The sequence below is a fragment of the Battus philenor genome, unplaced genomic scaffold, assembly GCF_028537555.1.
Source record: "Battus philenor isolate CCGP_79_NKW_IND1 unplaced genomic scaffold, ilBatPhil1.0.hap1 SCAF_12, whole genome shotgun sequence".
In the NCBI taxonomy this organism is placed as follows: domain Eukaryota; kingdom Metazoa; phylum Arthropoda; class Insecta; order Lepidoptera; family Papilionidae; genus Battus; species Battus philenor.
In genome coordinates this window covers 10,171,729-10,184,080 of record NW_027181674.1, presented here as the reverse complement: position 1 = coordinate 10,184,080, position 12,352 = coordinate 10,171,729, and the positions used below count along the sequence as shown (strand labels likewise).

At 32.2% G+C, this 12,352-nt stretch overlaps 1 protein-coding gene across 6 annotated transcripts in view; it reads right to left on the bottom strand.

Moving 5' to 3' along the window:
- Positions 1–10,101, bottom strand: part of tutl (turtle) — an 83,217-nt gene extending 73,116 nt beyond the window's left edge. For all 6 annotated transcript variants that reach the window (XR_011109117.1, XM_068776887.1, XM_068776890.1 and 3 more), the window contains exon 1: positions 9,807–10,101. The gene's annotated coding sequence lies outside the window, so the exon portion shown is untranslated. The remainder of the gene's footprint in view (positions 1–9,806) is intronic.
- Positions 10,102–12,352: the final 2,251 nt, after the last annotated feature.

Sequence of the window (12,352 nt, the reverse complement as noted above, 5' to 3'; positions counted from 1 at the left end):
AGAATAAAAATATCGTCTAAAAGTGTGAGTCCACCGAAAAAATTCAAACATTTTGAAGTTTGAAATTTTTGTAATCGAAACCTGAAAATATACATGGCTCGCAGAAAATTTACTGATGTTAGATTTAAGTGAATTAAAATAAAAGTGAAAATTGATTCAATTATCCGGAAATATTAACTTTTATCATAAAGATCATTCGGAACAACCTAATACAAATGAAATTAATGCCATTTTGAAAAAATGACATTAAGCAATGGAATATATTTTTCGTGTTTCTTCCCGAACTCTATAGAATTCTTTAGATAAATTCAGGTTTTCATCAAAACTCATTGGGATCGCAGTTAGGGATAGCAGTAGGAACATTTCACTTACAAAATAGCTACCTTTGAAGCAAGTTATCGTTCAAAATAATACATTTATCTACATCAAATTAAATAAACTAGATAAAGAGTACAATATTACAGGTGCAAAACAACAAAACTTTCGTTGATTCGTTGGTTTTCACTTTATATTTATGTAACACAATTTAACAATTTGCTCGTACCTATTATTTAGACAATTTTAATCATAAGCTCGACATTAAAAAAAAACATAAAACAGCCCTCATTGACTGTGATTTCGCTGCAAGAGATCAACATACACATCAACAAATCAACAGACATCACAACCACATACAGCCTCTGTGTTGACACACATTTAAAGATTTTAAACATTTTAAGTCTTTGTGACACGTACCTTTATTTGTTATGCAAAGATAAATATATTCAGCGAAAAAAAAATGTTGCAAAACGTTTTTCGTCAATTTTATATTTCTACAATTCTATCAAGTCTGCTTCCGATGAACGACAGACGGTATACGCCAGATGGTAAAGCCCGGCGATTCTCCGCGGCACAACACGTTTCGTTTTAATTCCAATTTTAAAATTTAAAAATTTAATTCATCACGTTTCTATCATCATTTAAAGGAACCACAAGTCAACGGTGATTTGATTTACACGTACTATTTTAAAATTACGAAATTAGCGATATTTATACGTAAGCGCAGGCAACTCACTTAAAGCACGATCTTCATTTTGTGATATCCATAGCCTAGAGAGACAAAATACGTTTTATTTAAGCAGTTTAAGTAGATGCATAACATTATATTATTAGATGCACTCCTACCTATTAATTTTACGGCAGAAGTTTATAATTTAACAATGCACTAACCTTGTGGCAACTACTCGCCTTCCAGAAGCTTTTTGAAATTGGACTGGGTAATTAGCGCTTTATAATAGCCGGAGCGAAGTGCTTTGTGATAAAAGAAAAGAATAGTTAATTGAGAATAGCCAGTTAAGGGAATTAAATATTGCAAGTTTAGTGCACTAGCCTAAATATAATCTGCTATTTTTGAACGCAGTAATGCTGACTGTATTTCTGTTTGACGGCAGATAGCAGCCGTGGTATTCCAATGATACGGCTGTTATTAAAAGAAACCAACTACTGCTGAATATATAAACGGATTCTCCAATTGTGGGCTCAGTTTGTAAAAATTAAATTATTAAGAGAACATTTTTAGTTTTAGATTTTATTTTATTTAAATTTATCTATGGATATTTTGAGTAAAAACCAGTGAATTCTCTACATACGTTATAACAGAATATGCATTGAAATGAATATGAGCACATGTTGTTACGTTTCTATATTAAATCGAGGAAGGTCTAAGTACAGTCATCAATTATTAACTAGTTATAGCAAAATAGCAATTTCTTAACCTAAAAAACTACGCTTGCATAAAAAAAAATCAATTTATTTCTGTCGGTAATCACTTCCATGAAGGGTTACCCTTCGTTGATTTAACGCTAAGGCGTGAGAACTTACTGCATTGCAGACAATTACATTTTTCATTGATTATTTTCTTACTAGCAACAAGAACACGTAATAAAATTGTTGTGTTACTGCTAAATTAAATATACATTAAAAATAAGTACGATTGATATAAATGGAACTATTTATTATATGAAAAAGTACAGTAATAAATAATCATATTTGGTATTAAATATATTATTAATATTACTTTTTTATATTTCATAACGTTAAGTTTAGTGTTAAAAAATATTGTTTTTGGGATCCAATAGGTACGCGATAATTTGTCGTAAGCCTAATAATTAATTGATTTTGCATTTTTCCAGTAACCTATACCTAAAACAGTATACAATTTGGTCATATAACTTCAAATCAATTTAACTAAAAGACATAAATATTTCTCGAAAATTGCATACTTACAAGGAATATTTATTAACACTGACCGAAACAGATTGATTACTATACTATTTTAAGTACAGTGAAAACACCAAAATAATATAAGAGCAGTCGATATACAAATAACTAAAACCCAATTTAAAGAAATATAACAACTCGCCTTGATCCCCGTGCTAAAAACAACTGGGTCTAGACACATGAATAAATAAATCTTAACCCAGATTTTAAGGTGACTGTTCATTCATAATCTATTCAACAAACGGTTATTCGTTTATAACTGGAAAGCGTCAATATCTTTTAAATACTTATAGTACCATTTCATTTTTTAGGTAAGTATGATCTATTCTTTAATTTATTAATTCCGTGAGAAAACGAGGCGAAACTAGTCGCCGCTTTTAACAAGACTACGATAGCATCCTATGAGTACTAATGTCTATGAACTTAGTGAATAACATATTTACACAAAAGAGTACAATAACGGAGTTCAATCATTATATTTTCTTAATGGTATTGATATAATATAAATTCATCAATAGAATAAGAAAACTTTGTAACTTTCACAAATAATTTATATCAAAAGCATTTCAAATTAGGAAACTTAAAAACGAGAGAAATCCTCTTCTCCATATGCGTAAAGTAGTACCAGCGCGCCATTATTATGCTCATTGTTCGACATGTTTACAATACGACCGCGACATGCATGCCACAATTACGTGGTATGAATTTTACTCCGTTGCGAGCAAGTCTCTTTCACTGTGGGCGCAGCGCCGGCACAAGTAGCTCGCATCGAGCGACGAGCGACAAGCGACGAGCGACGAACTCCACAGACCCCTGACACGCTTCGTTAACTTCCCGCACCGCGCGAACACCAGACCCGGTGAAACTATGTTTCAATCCTCTAACCGATAGATAAATATAAAACAACAATTCATCAATAAAATCGAGATTTCTAAAGTTTTTCGATCAAAAGTAAAATGTATCAACTGCTTAACTTCGTCCTTTTTTTTAATCATATAATAATAATGGTATTTTTAAAGCCCATGTCTATTTTAATAAAATCATTAGTTAGTTTTTATGTTAATGGTTAATTAGTTATGTTATTTTAAAATTTTCAGGATTTTTTTAATACAATACAAGCCCTAAAAAAGTAGAAGTAAATCCTTTCCGCTTATGTCACTATATTTACATTGGTATGGCTTAAATTACAAAAGTTCTATTTATAAAGGTTACATTTTCATAATGGATACAATAGATAGATAGAATAGATATTTCTATAAACATTTTTCTTTCAAGAATCACATATGGCGATTGGTATAAATATTTGCTCCTGATCGTAATAAAAGTTAAAAGCTTCAAAATTCATTTTCATTAAAATTATTCAATAACATAGTCAAATGACAATATTTTTTTAGGATTTGAAACATTCACACGTCACTGTAAAATACTAATCTAAAAATTATTAACTCAAGAATTGTGTTCAATTTTACCTACACCAATATTTAACGATAAATTATTTGCACTTGTGATCTCTTATTAAAAAGAATCGATGTAAATATAAATTGCGATCGTTGATTCATATTGGACACGAGATATGTGTTAATAATAACACTCGCACAGTTGTCGTGGAAAGTGTTCTTGAACTTCTTCCAAAACAAACTAACAAATGCTAATGTAACACTCTGCTATTACTGTCTACTTATTTTCAGGAAATGAATTGAATCTGCAACCTGTCAAGCTAAAGAAAGAGATGATTATATTCTTCCCTACGCTTCTTCGTCTCTTAACTTTCCTAGAATATTCTTTCAAAGTAAACACCCACACTAAAGACTTTCATTTTGTTTTAAAATCATAACAATAAATTCAAGTTGTACCTATGATAATTTTAAATACAGTACTTACGGCCCCACCGTCTCAATGTCATTTCACGGTACAAATCAATGCGACGGAGTTTTGAGCTTAGGTCCAAACATCAACTCCATCTAGCACAAAGCGTCTTAACGCCTAAATAGTCGTAATCGAAAAAAAAATGAATTTTATCAAAATCAATGGTCGATTTTGCACAAATCTGCATGAAGGTAACTGCCGTTAGACTATCATATGCTGTATTGCTTCGATGTTAGTTACAGTAATCGCTCCTGTAAGACGTACTCTACGCGGACTGATGATTCGCATGGTGGAAGTCTTTCTGAGATCAATACGACCAAGTTTTTTTTTTCACGCCGTCATACCTCTACCGTGAAATGGCAGAGATTTTTTACATGTGAGATAAATAATGTTTTGTTTGGTTTGCTTTTTTCACAGTTTTACTTATTCTATTTATTATTTCTTTAGACTGATCGGCTCTTAAGCTCTACCTTATTATTTTACATTATTTCTTCTGTTGGTCTAATATTAATTTCTAATAAGAAAGTAAGTATTTATGTCAACCTATCTTAAACATTATTTACCTTCTTTTACTTGCCTGCTTTCTGCTTTGCCTGCTTGTGGAAAACCATACGGCTTTTATATCTACTTTATCTTATAATGTACAATTCACTTATTCTATTACTAATTTGTATTTTGCTCTACGCGTGCGTATCCATCGATTCTCAAAATAGATGGCATTTGGCACACTATTGTATCTATTTCTTAGTTGACTATATCTTACTTATCCTATTTTTATTCTATTTCGTTCCTCGATTTATTGAGCCCGGACGCAGCCCAAGCGTGGGTAATAATCCTGTCTCCTGTTTGTGCCCGTTTTGGTGTTTGTATGCAGCGAGCTGTCGTTCTTAACCAGATCTTCGCGTACTATTTTGTCAATAAAGGCGAGGAGACGCGCACCGTCGGAGATAAACTCTAGTAGCGCATTAAGGTTTAACATCTTACCCGGAGCTGACTCCAAGTTGTACCTGCACCGGCCGTATTTCGGACAGTCCAACAGTAGGTACAATGCCCTTCCTCCATTTCCGGACCGCACTCGCACGCAGGGATGTTGGAATCAGTTAGAATCGGTTTAGGTACGAAACGAAGTCTTCGTGAAATGTGAACATATGGATTAGGATCGGAGTGAACGGCAGACGGGCAACGGCAGGACGACCGGACTTATGGCAGCAACGCCCTTGTAACCTTGGCTACTGTAACCTTTGTGTAGTGTTTCGGCCTAAGCTCAGGGTGCGATATAGGCACTCCGTCATAGACTGGCTTTGTCTTCAGCATTGCGCTCGTTACAAATCTGTAAAACTCCTTAAAACTACATGTTTGAGTCCCTTTACAGCGGACTTTCACATTTCCCTTATCGACATGTATTGATTGACGACGAGCTCACTACTCTATGATGCCGCGCATCGGGTATATTGCTTCACTCGTTCTGTGTCCCTCTTTAATGCCAGTAGCTACGGTATCCACCACGGCAAGCCAAATCGTCTACCCCGCCTGATATTCGGGATTGCCGACTCGCAAGCGTTCTATTCTTGACTAAAAGCTCACCGAAAACGAGATAAGCTGGGGCATCCATTTTGCTGAGACCGTAATGAAAAACGTAAAAATAAAGCAAAAAATTTGCTTTTTTTCCATGTGACGCTGAAATGTAATTTATAAGCTGTCAAACTCAATGACATTATGCGGTAATATACGGGAAAAGGGATAGTAGCTATTTATTTCTAGATTTTTTTTTATTAAAAAAATATTAAGAGCACTAGTAAAATGTGGTTTTATCAAAATTATAAGGCAAATATAGATATATGGTTTGAGCCCTATGTTAGCAATGACGGAACGTAAAGTATAAAGTAACATAAGCAGTAATATAAGTACAAAGTAACAAATACTCTTGTATTTGAAATTGTAAAAGAAACATCTCTCTCCTATACCAATAAGAACCGGTATACGAACAAACTAGTGGCTGAGAATAGATACTTGAGAAATTAAATATACTGACAAGACGTTTGCTTAACCTATTCGCTTTGCTTTATTTAGATGTTCCACCGTATAGCTGTACCGCATAACCGGACAACTTTACTAGAATCAATTTACAGGTGCGCATCTTCTTCATAGCAAGATAGCGTAAAGGATTTTTATAAATACTTTTTTAATGTTTTTAACTTTATGAAAAGATGAATAATACAATATCATTAAAATATTTTGGACAAAAGCCTTAAAAGATAACCATGTATACCTATTTTGTCTACAAGTGAACATAAAAGGTTTTTTTTAATTAAGTTATTACTTATAATTGTTTATCATTAATAACTATAAAAATATCCAAACTTTATAAATAAATTGACAGGCGTACAGTTGAAAAAATAAATTAATTTTCAATTACATATCTTCCTAATTTTTATAATATCCAAATTTGCCTAAAATATTTTTGAATATCCTTTGTTACAAAATTTATCTGGAATGATGTTTTGGGACTATCATGATTAAACAATCAAAGCAGTTTCTAAGTTAAGGCCGGTGACTAAGAGCTTCATTGTATGTGTCAATTGATACTAAAAGAAAATTTAGAATACATGTCGATAAAAGCAACAGTTTTAAAACTTACATAATACTAGACCACTTGAATATTTTCACAATAATTTATTTTCATTATGGCTTATTTTAAGAGTATTGTGAAAACTTAGTTGAAAAATTCGATTTTTACATTATTATTTGGCATTAACTTTAATAATGTCAAAAAGAATAGTTATTAAATGTTTAAAAAGTTTTAGAATCACTTTTTGAAAAACAGCAGTAACAAAATATACTTAAGTTAAAAAGTTTAGTGTATTGCACGCCGGTTAATTAATAAATTATGTACTTAATATATAATTCAGTAATTTCGACTTTTAAAAAGTATCAAATTTAAGTTACTAATTTTTTATTAGCACTATGCAGGTCTTTCGTCATAAAAAATTGGTTGACAGGTGCAATGATTTTTTAAGATTTCGAGTGGAACTTGAAAACTTCTAAAAATTTAATCGACTTAAAAGCTTGGACAAGACAACTTTTAAAGGAACTTTATAGCTCAGGTATAACGAAAAGTAAGGGTGCTACTAGTGATAAATTGATATAACAAAATGGGCGAATCACGTACTAGGACAATCCGTGCAAGCTGCAGAATGGATCGGGAAGCGTTCATTATATTTTAGACAAGCCAAGTGCTTTAATTGTTGAAAAGAATTGTTCCGCGTACTCCACGACAACGAGCCAGTGCACTCCTTGTTCAAGATGAGTGATGAGTGCTCGGGCTCATTGTCGTGGTGAGCACCACACAGGCCCAGCCCCAATTAAGCACAGTGTGACTACTTCTTTTTCTTTATGATTAAAATTAATCTCAAAGGAATAAAGTTTTTATCCCCTGATGACGCGCGCGTTACGTTCGTGAAGGGCATTGATGAAACAGCAGTCGCGAATTGGAAAAATGTTTTTTAAATTAATTCCACTCATAAAAATTTACATAGACACGAGCAAAGAATTCTTTAATATATTTTTCCCTGAACTTTCCTATGCGTTAATAAACGTCGGTTTAATTAAAGATTTAATAAACAGTATAGAATTATAGGGTCACTGAATTTTAAACATTTAGTATTGTATTGAATACCTTTTAACCTTAATTAATTCTTAAAACGAATTGGTGTAAATTAATTCAAATCCTATAATGGACGGAGGAATATATAATAAAACGTTAGCATCTCAAAAGAGAAGGTGAAAGCAGCGAAAAAACTGTATGAAAATTTATCCGAATGTTTACAACTTAAATAATATTTATAATTTATTTATGTGAATCCAAGTTTCTTCAAATACGTTTTATACTCACTCGCTTTTGATTCAGGTCAGACTTCTTAATTTTGAGAAAAATAATTGAAATTACAATGTATACGAAATCAAAATAATAATTAGCAGTGTGTTATAAGTACTTTCTTCTACTTAGTTCTAAACAATTGCTTTCGCACTATAGTTTTTTTTAATTCTAATTTGTATCGCTAGTGCTTTTTTTTTTACAATATTTTTTTTCGCTTTTACTAAGCGCAGACAGTTGGGAGAGGGTTGCCGCTATTTGATACGGATCTTTCTTCTCCCAGCTTTGAGGCACGGCAGCGTTTTATAATTTTTACAATTTTTCTTACACAATTTTCTGTTATGGGTAAATACAGCTATAATTTAAATATGTTAACAATAACATTTGTAAGTTTTACTCAATTATATATTATATATTAGTTGGTATAAACTGTACAACGCACTGTGATTAGTGGCAAAACTAGGACACACAATTGTATTAAACTAAACAACCTGTAATGGGATCTGTCGCGAATAGATTTACTTTTCTCGCAAAATGCTAACAATTTTTATAGATAAAAAGCAACGGATGACGTCCATGTAGTTTATCATGTAGTAAGAAGGATGACATTAGTAATAGTATGTGATCTCACTTACATGTCTTTAAATTTCAATATTTCAAGGATCGTTAAAAGTTGATCATACTAATTAAAAATGATTTTCTATAATGAATAAAGTAAGAATCATAGAGATTAATTTTGAAATCACAAAATTACTTAATTTATGGGTTTTTATATATAATTTTGTGTATTTGCTGCAACAAAAATAATAAAACCGAGAATTAAACATCTACGACTGCACGCATGATAGCGGCGCCTTTACCGACTAAAAACGACCGGATGAAAAAAATCGTAACAATGCGTTCTTCGGATTTTATTTCTCGGGAGGGCACAAGTAACCGCTAGCGTGAGAAATTTAGAATGGTATTGAATGAAACAATTCTCTTAGTTTTTGGTCTGAACCTGTAAAAGAAAGTGATGGATGTTACTTAAACGTTTCGCACTTACTCTGTTAATCTATGACTTGCGTTTCCTCTGCTGACCGATTTTCGTAATTATATTGACGACGTAACAAAAACAGTAAATTTGTACTCGTGGTCGAGCTCTAGCAGATTTCTAGTAGTATCCCAAAAAATTGTTAAATAACACTTAAACACGAACATAAAAATTAATCATAATTTGATATCATTATTAATTAATCACTTTTTGATTTTTTTTTTTGGTTAGTACGATCTATGGTTAAATATTTTTAGTGAAACACTAACAATATATAATGCATTAATGATATTATTGATAATGTTATTTTTTAATAAAACAATTTTTAAAATAGATGTTTTTTTATATTTGCATTTCAATCGTTATAAACATTATAAAATAAATATGAATATAATGCAAAAAAATTATAGAGATAATCCCAAAAATTTGCAATTTTGGCTAACATCTTGCCATAGCGTATCGCAAGGTGTGGCCCTTAAAACATCGCCTAGTCCAAAATTAATTAGTAAAGTACTTATCTGCCAAGTGTAGTAGACTTAGATTTGCCTATTATCGAAAATCGCAACGTTTAAATAGCACGACGAACTTTGTAAGCGATTTAATCGTAAAAAGTAAAAAACGTTGTTGTTTTTATTATTATTGACGATTGTATCTTCGTAAATCACAAATCACTAATCTTTCAGTGTGAAAGTTTTAGCTAATTCGTAATAATAAACTAAATATTAAAAGTAGTAATAATCCACAAAATTGTTCTTATATTTAATAAGTACTTACCTTGATTCCAAAATAATAATTTTTCAATCCGAATCTTCAAATGGATCCCTCGAGGTCCGCAGTAGTTAAAATTGCTGCATTCCACCGTAACCGGGCGCGAAGCAACGCAGCCTCCCTATCTGGACCGGTTGTTTACTAACGCCAAAGGCTCCAAACGTAACATTAATTCTGTGATCATCACATAAACCACTATTATAACACTCTAAGCTATATGATAGTGACTGCAACCAGGAGCGCGTCGTATTATTTGCAAAGAACGTTTACGGTTTTATGCGTCAAGAACAGAAAACACATACAGAACGCACGCTGTTGAGCACGGGACTGCCGCGACGTGGACAACTAGCGCCCTCCCGCGCTTGCGCCTCTCCATTCCTTAGAATACCGCGCTTGGAAAAGCCTACGACACACCTCTACGTCTGACATAACGGGGCCAAATAAGTACTCTTTAAATAATAAGTTATAGATTTTTTTCTTTGATGAACAATTTTATACACTTAGATATAGTTAGATAACAGATACGGGGTTACTTGAATGCGCCAATTCCATTAACACTAACAAAATATAAATATTCTAAATTCCTTTCATCGTTTTCTCATTATTCTCTAATAAAATATGCAAAAGCCAAGAAATAAGGATAGTAGCATTCACAAGATTTTTTGACAAATTATTAATTTTTGAAACAAGTTGACAACAGGCAAACATATGCCAGCGTACCAAACTTCTATTACTGTATTCTTGATTTCAAGAACAAATGTTACGTAATAGCCTGTTTTACCAAAGAACGAGGCAACCATCTTTATGCTTACACTTCTTCCTCTTCTTCTTAATTTTTGTAAACAATTCTTCTAAAGGAAATTATCCACTGTAAAGATTGTCTTATGGTTTTAAGATCAGAACAATGTCGAATACAGCATTTAACATACCGCCTTCGAATTTCATAACATGTACATTGATTTTACACTTTCTAATGCTAACAGCTGAAGCTAAAACTAACTGTTTCTATGGTTTTCCTGGGCTTTACTTTGGATAAGAAGCTACAGAGGAACCCTCATTTCTCAACACACGCAGGTAAACTCAGGTCGACTGTCTTTACAATTAAAACAGTAAGACAATTGATGGATTTTAATGCAGCTCGACTCGTATATTTTAAATATTTACATCGCCTTATGTCTTGTCGTCTTACGGTATTTTATTATTGGGCAGTGCGGCCAATATTAATTCTACACTTATTTCACAGAAAAGGTCTGTACGGACTATTTATAACTCAAAAACTGGAGATTGGCTAAAAGTTGTTTTTAAAGAAACTAGTATTCTAACGGTTGTTTCGCAGTACATTTTAATAACAATAATTTTGAATAAAATAATAATTTTTTTATGAAAAATAGTGACAAACACGTGATAAATAAAAATAAACTCGTAACGTCTAAATTTCGTTTTAAAAATTATACAAATCCTTTATGGAAGTGGGTCGTGCGTACGATATTATAATGTAGACACGAAAATACGTTAAATTTCATTTAAAAGAATCATTGTTGAGTTTCTGGCCGACTCTTCTCAACAGATCAATGTCGCGAGCCGGTGGTAGCTTACTGCTTATAATATTAAAATATTCGACGATACAAAAGCGCATTTAAATGCCTTCTCGAATAAAGATAATTTGAATATAACGACAACAATCAATGCGACTGCATTTTGTGCTTCGGTCACAATATTAAATGTCCATCTGGCACAAAGCTATCGTCTAAATTAATGTCCATAATACTCTGAATTTGGTCCATATCAATGCCAAAACATCCTTGATTTTACAGGTAGGTTTCGTCTCACTCATCCGTGCCGCAACCTTCCATGTTAATTTCAATAGACGTTGTTGAATGTCCGTCACGCGGATTATCAATGTGATTAGTACGATCACGTTCGTACTTGTTTAACCACATGTAAATATTAGCACAGGAAACGTCCTTTTATCTCTAAAATCTAATCGAAGTATGTTGTGACTTTTTTGCTGACTAAGATTCCAACAAAAATCTTAAAACATCACACAATGATTATTGACACGATTTAAATCCATAATGACGCTGAAACGTAATTTTTAAGTTGCCGTCAACTTGTAAAAATTTAATGACAGTGATATAACTTACATGAAAAACTAAAAAAGTTATTTAATTTTTTTTAAATATGTAATTTTTAAACCTGCCAATTCTAACATTGGATGGATAATTGGATTCGAAATTAAACGGCACGGTATAAGGAAATAACCGCCACACATAAAAAATTAATTACATCATATTTATTTCATTAATTGCCTGTTCTTTTGTTATTATTATTACGAAGGTTAGATCTATTTTAACAACAAGTATCCCAACGCTAATTTCTGCCGTAATTAAAAATTTGTTAACACACAAAAGTTACTGTATTCTGACTAAGAAAACGTAACATCCACATGTCTAAAACTAACAGATGCGGATTTGGTATAGCGCTTTATTCTATATTTTAGATTACACTAACAGGTATATTATTTTTTTTTTGGCACATCACGTAAGCTAGCT